A 5,910-nucleotide genomic window follows, 5' to 3' on the forward strand; every position below is an offset into this window, starting at 1 on the left:
TGAATGTTACCAATACACTGCAGTGGTACAGTATATGACTGAGGAGTCATTCCCAACCACACTGCTCATTACTCTGATGAAGGTTACCAATACACTGCAGTGGTATATATGACTGAGGAAGTCATTCCCAACCACTGCTCATTACATCTGATGAATGTTACCAATACACTGCAGTGTACAGTATATGACTGAGGAAGTCATTCCCAACCACACTGCTCATTACATCTGATGAAGGTTACCAAAACACTGCAGTAGTACAGTATATGACTGAGGAAGTCATTCCCAACCACACTGCTCATTACATCTGATGAATGACCTAGTATTTAGTTGTCCATGTGGAAACCCTAAATTATGTATCTTCTTAAGGAGTGAAAATAGCTTTTTCAAATTGACTTTATTTGTTAATGATGTAGAAACGCAGGCAAACCACCACATGAAAGTTACCAGATATATCCTGATACTTACAATGATGACTTAACTAATTTCAACTGGAACCCATCTGTCTGTAGGATGGTGGTAACATGAATATAGTTCTGTCAGTAGGATGGTGGTAACATGAATATAGATCTGTCAGTAGGATGGTGGTAACATGAATATAGTTCTGTCAGTAGGATGGTGGTAACATGAATATAGATCTGTCAGTAGGATGGTGGTAACATGAATATGTTCTGTCTGTAGGATGGTGGTAACATGAATATAGTTCTGTCAGTAGGATGGTGGTAACATGAATATAGATTCTGTCAGTAGGATGGTGGTAACATGAATATAGTTCTGTCAGTAGGATGGTGGTAACATGAATATAGTTCTGTCAGTAGGAGATGTGGTAACATGAATATAGTTCTGTCAGTAGGATGGTGGTAACATGAATATAGTTCTGTCAGTAGATGGTGGTAACATGAATATAGTTCTGTCAGTAGGATGGTGGTAACATGAATATAGTTCTGTCAGTGGGATGGTGGTAACATGAACTGGCGATAGGGTGCACTATACCAGCCATACTCAATAAGGACCGTAGGACCCAGAACAAGTTAAAACATTTTTTTTTTAAACATAACATTTTCACATTTAATTCGGTCGGGATTTGACTCCTGGTATCATATGAACACACAGAAGACATGTAAAATGTGTAGAATTGGAACGGTTTGGGTCACATGGGTTGTGAGAGTCTGTTACACTGGTCCCGTGTGGCTCAGTTGGTAGAGCATGGCGCTTGCAACGCCAGGGTTGTGGGTTCATTCCCCACGGGGGCCAGGATGAATATGTATGAACTTTCCAATTTGTAAGTCGCTCTGGATAAGAGCGTCTGCTAAATGACTTAAATGTAAATGTAAATAATGACAATATCCATCCGGACCTTTGCCATCTAGGACATCGTGTGTGAGCGGGTCATCTCTAATGACAGTATCCATCCAGATCTTTGCTATCTAGGACATTTGTGTGAGCGGGTCATCTCTAATGACAGTTATCCATCCAGATCTTTGTTATCTAGGACATCTGTGTGAGCGGGTCATCTCTAATGACAGTATCCATCCGGACCTTTGCTATCTAGGACATCTGTGTGAGCGGGTCATCTCTAATGACAGTATCCATCCGGACCTTTGCTATCTAGGACATCTGTGTGAGCGGGTCATCTCTAATGACAGTATCCATCCGACCTTTGCCATCTAGGACATCTGTGTGAGCGGGTCATCTCTAATGACAGTATCCATCCGGACCTTTGCCATCTAGGACATCTGTGTGACCAGATAATCTCTAATAGTATTAGAGTACCCCTGGACTACTGTGTTCATTGACATATTTAAAGAAACTATTCATGTTTTTAGTGCCATGTTTGCAGCACATTATACAGAAGGACATGTTTGGACAAAAGACTAAGTAGGAAAAAACTATAACTATTCCCTTGTCATTTTCTTATCAGGGTCAAATGAAAAACATTTGTATAAACAAATTATTAAAAGCACAATAAATATACATACAGGGTCAAATAAATACTATTTTTTGTTTCCAAAATCATGATTTGTAGGAGGATCCCTGCCATTTAATCTGTCTCTTTTCATGCTTTAGAACTGTGGTTCCCAACCATGGGCACTAGGACCCCTGGGGGTACTTGGCCTATCCTCAGGAGGTACTGGAGAAGACTCCTGAGACCAGGCCTACTGGTAAAATGCACCTGAGAGGGTACTCCAGGGGTAGTCCGGGCAGAGCAACATTTAGTTGGTGGTACAGTAACAGATAACGGTTGTGAACTGCTTTAGAATGCGCCTGTTCCTCTGACAGTGTCTTAAGGTTCCATCCATAGAACCATTCTAGTTCTATGATTCCCTTCCTGGAGTGTTCTGGAATTTTCTTATTCTACTGCATCGACATGTAAGGCCAATTAAAACTGCTTCCGGAAAGCAACATATCCCTAATGAGAGTTTCTATTGGTGTTTTTCCGACCAACCGGATGAAGAATAACTGTTCTATAACGGACGAGGAGACGGTGCGTAGAGAGGGCAGACGGAGTAGTAGCTTCCCAAACCGGTTCGGTTGGTTAGGGTACTGGTTCCTGATGTACTCTTCCAGGGCGCAYTGGGACTTCTCCTGAAGATCGTCCACGTGAGTCACGTCTGACAGACCGCACGCATCTATAAAAACAGAGAATTMAAATCAGAAATCATTATCAATAATATAGGCTTATCTTCTTCGTGTACAATGCAATATTGGCTAATATTAGATCATCAATTAATTACAAAGAACACAATGGCTGAGTTTACACAGGCAGCCCAATTCCGATCTCGTTTTTGCTCTTTTAGTAAATCAGATCAGTTCTTTAACCAATAATTGGGCAAACTATCAGAATCGGGCTGCTTGTGTAAATCCAGCCAATACGGCATAGACATTTAACGCCTACTGTAATTTTTCGAAATCAATATTAATATAGGCTATTGTTAATACAGTATGTTGTATGCCTATATAGGCCCACTCCAATTTATGAAATCAATGTAACTGCGTTAAAAACAAGACAAAGCAAATTATGCCGTATTTGCTTAACTCAAAATGGCGCTACAGGGGCTTATCAATAGAACATGGCCCTCTCTTTGAATTTAAACGGGTCCGAAATAACATCACAAACAGGCCTATATAACGTACAGCCCTGTCTACTAAATAAAACGGGTCTGAAATAACATCACAAACAGGCCTATATAACGTACTGCCCTGTCTGCTAAATAAAACGGGTCTGAAATAACATCACAAANACAAACAGGCCTATATAACGTACAGCCCTGTCTGCTAAATAAAACGGGTCTGAAATAACATCACAAACAGGCCTATATAACGTACAGCCCTGTCTACTAAATAAAACGGGTCTGAAATAACATTACAAACAGGCCTATATAACGTACAGCCCTGTCTACTAAATAAAACGGGTCTGAAATAACATCACAACAGGCCTATATAACGTACAGCCCTGTCTACTAAATAAAACGGGTCCGAAATAACATCACAAACAGGCCTATATAACGTACAACCCAGTCTGCTAAATAAAACGGTTCTGAAATGCATAATAAACGGGGCTTTAGAACGTACTGCCCTGTCTGCTAAATAAAACGGGGCTTTAGAACGTACAACCCTGTCTGCTAAATAAAACGGGTCTGAAATGCATAATAAACGGGGCTTTAGAACGTACAACCCTGTCTGCTAAATAAAACGGGTCTGAAATGTATAATAAACGGGGCTTTAGAACGTACTGCCCTGTCTGCTAAATAAAACGGGTCTGAAATGCATAATAAACGGGGCTTTAGAACGTACAGCCCCGTCTGCTAAATAAAACGGGTCTGAAATGCATAATAAACGGGGATTTAGAACGTACAACCCTGTCTGCTAAATAAAACGGGTCTGAAATGCATAATAAACGGGGCTTTAGAACGTACAACCCAGTCTTTGAAATGAAACGGATCCGCAATAACATTACAAACAGTCCTATAGGCCTTTACTCAGACTGCTCCACACTATAGACGCACTCTTCAAATGCATTTTTTAAAAGCAGATTTAAAAACATAATTCTGAATGCAACGCTGTGGTGCTGTCCATGTTGCTACCTCCATGTTATCTGAGGATACACGCTTAGAAAAACGGCTTCCAAAAAGGTTAATCGACTGTCCCCATAGAATAACCTTTTTTTGGCTTCCCTCTGTGGAAAGGGTTCTAAGGTTATTCAAAGGGTTCTCGTATGGGGCCAGCCGAAGAACCCTTTTAGGTTCTAGAAGACACCGTTTTTCCTGAGTGTAGCAGCGCTACAATAGAGGGGTGAATAACGGGTTCTGGCCTGGTTCTACAACACGTGCACAGAACACCGCTCCTGGCTCTGCTGTGACGAGTCTAATACTATTTRTTTTACCGTCAGTCAAGGCATCCATCGACTTGAGTTGACAAAATACATGATTTCGTTTTTTACATTTTTTTATAGGACATAAAAAATGAATGTTCATTCATCTCGCCACCATAAGACCTTTTAGGCTCAGGCCTAGTTGTTTAAATACATTACGGCATTTAAGAAATTCTGCAAAACGAAATTAAATATAGGTAGACTTTTCTTTATTCTTTATTATTAAACATTTAACATTTAAATTTTCTGTCGGTAATGGTTAAGTTTGTGGCTGATGACAGGTGAATAACTTACATGTCTGTAGGTCATTCACCTAACAAAATTAGCCTGTAAAATGTTTTGATAATAATTATTATTCGTTTTAAAATAAATCTAATTAATTAAATTAAACGCCAATGATATTATTAATCATATCATATATTCACAGGGGCCTATTAATAAAACATGCTGAATTAATTATTGTAAAAACAAATTATATAAATCATCATATATTTATATAATTCACGAACGTTGTTGAGTCCAATGCCTCAATGTTGTTGCAGGTATTTATAGTAGACTCCTCACGTTTCCACATTCTGCATTCAACTCATAGGATTGGTTGAAAGTGAATTTGAGGGGTAATTGATATACTTCTTTGTGGTGATTTGGGAACAAACTACAGCTGTTCCTGTTGCCGATGAGGGTGCTGCTAGTCTATGTTCGGTTTGTATTGATACCAGTCATAGTAAACAGCAGTGAAGCATAGCGTTGTGTGTTTACCTGACGTAAAGAGAACTATAGCCTTAACGCAGCTGTACTCGGCTGAGTCGACATGCAGAACCTTCAGCTTCTCCACCTGCTCTGGAAGACCGGATATGGTCCATGAAAGACACGACTCTCTCCGCCGACATGGGGGCGGCATGCAGCCCTGCCGCGGCCAGGAGAGGAGCCACATGCACCGGCATTGAGCACTGGGCGCGTTCAGCACGAAACAACTCGCTCCATGTGCGCCGGAGAGCGACCTGGTCGGTGATCTGGAGGTCGGGGAAGAAGGGGATGTTCCGGGCCCACTCCACCGCCGAGAACAACATCCGGGCGGCCAGCTCACAGATGTTCTCGATCCCCACGAGGTTGTTGGACTGCATACACTGCGTGCTGATCTGGATGTGGGTAGGCTCGCTCGCATGAGCAGGGAGATGTATCCAGATAGGTAGGAGTGGCATTGGAGAGGGTCTCCGTGGTTATGGAGAACTGACCGTGGTACGGTTGAGTAGGGAGCATCCTCCCTCTCTGAACGGCTGTGATACAAGAGACAGAGACAATATTAATGTCTGGTAGATACGTGCGTTGCCTACAAGGTGATATATCATATTAATGTCTGGTAGATAACGTGCGTGGCTACAAGGTGAATGATCATATTATGTCTCGTAGATAACGGTGCGTTGCCTACAAGGTGATATATAATATTAATGTCTGGTAATAACGGTGCGTTGGCCTACAAGGTATATATAATATTAATGTCTGGTAGATAACGGTGCGTTGGCCTACAAGGTGATATATTC

General features: G+C 41.3%; 1 pseudogene; it reads right to left on the reverse strand.

Moving 5' to 3' along the window:
- Positions 1–585: 585 nt before the first annotated feature.
- On the reverse strand, positions 586–5,641 carry LOC112078222 (COUP transcription factor 2-like; annotated as a pseudogene).
- Between the last annotated feature and the right edge of the window lie 269 nt (positions 5,642–5,910).

Source organism: Salvelinus sp. IW2-2015, unplaced genomic scaffold, assembly GCF_002910315.2.
Source record: "Salvelinus sp. IW2-2015 unplaced genomic scaffold, ASM291031v2 Un_scaffold5410, whole genome shotgun sequence".
NCBI lineage: Eukaryota > Metazoa > Chordata > Actinopteri > Salmoniformes > Salmonidae > Salvelinus > Salvelinus sp. IW2-2015.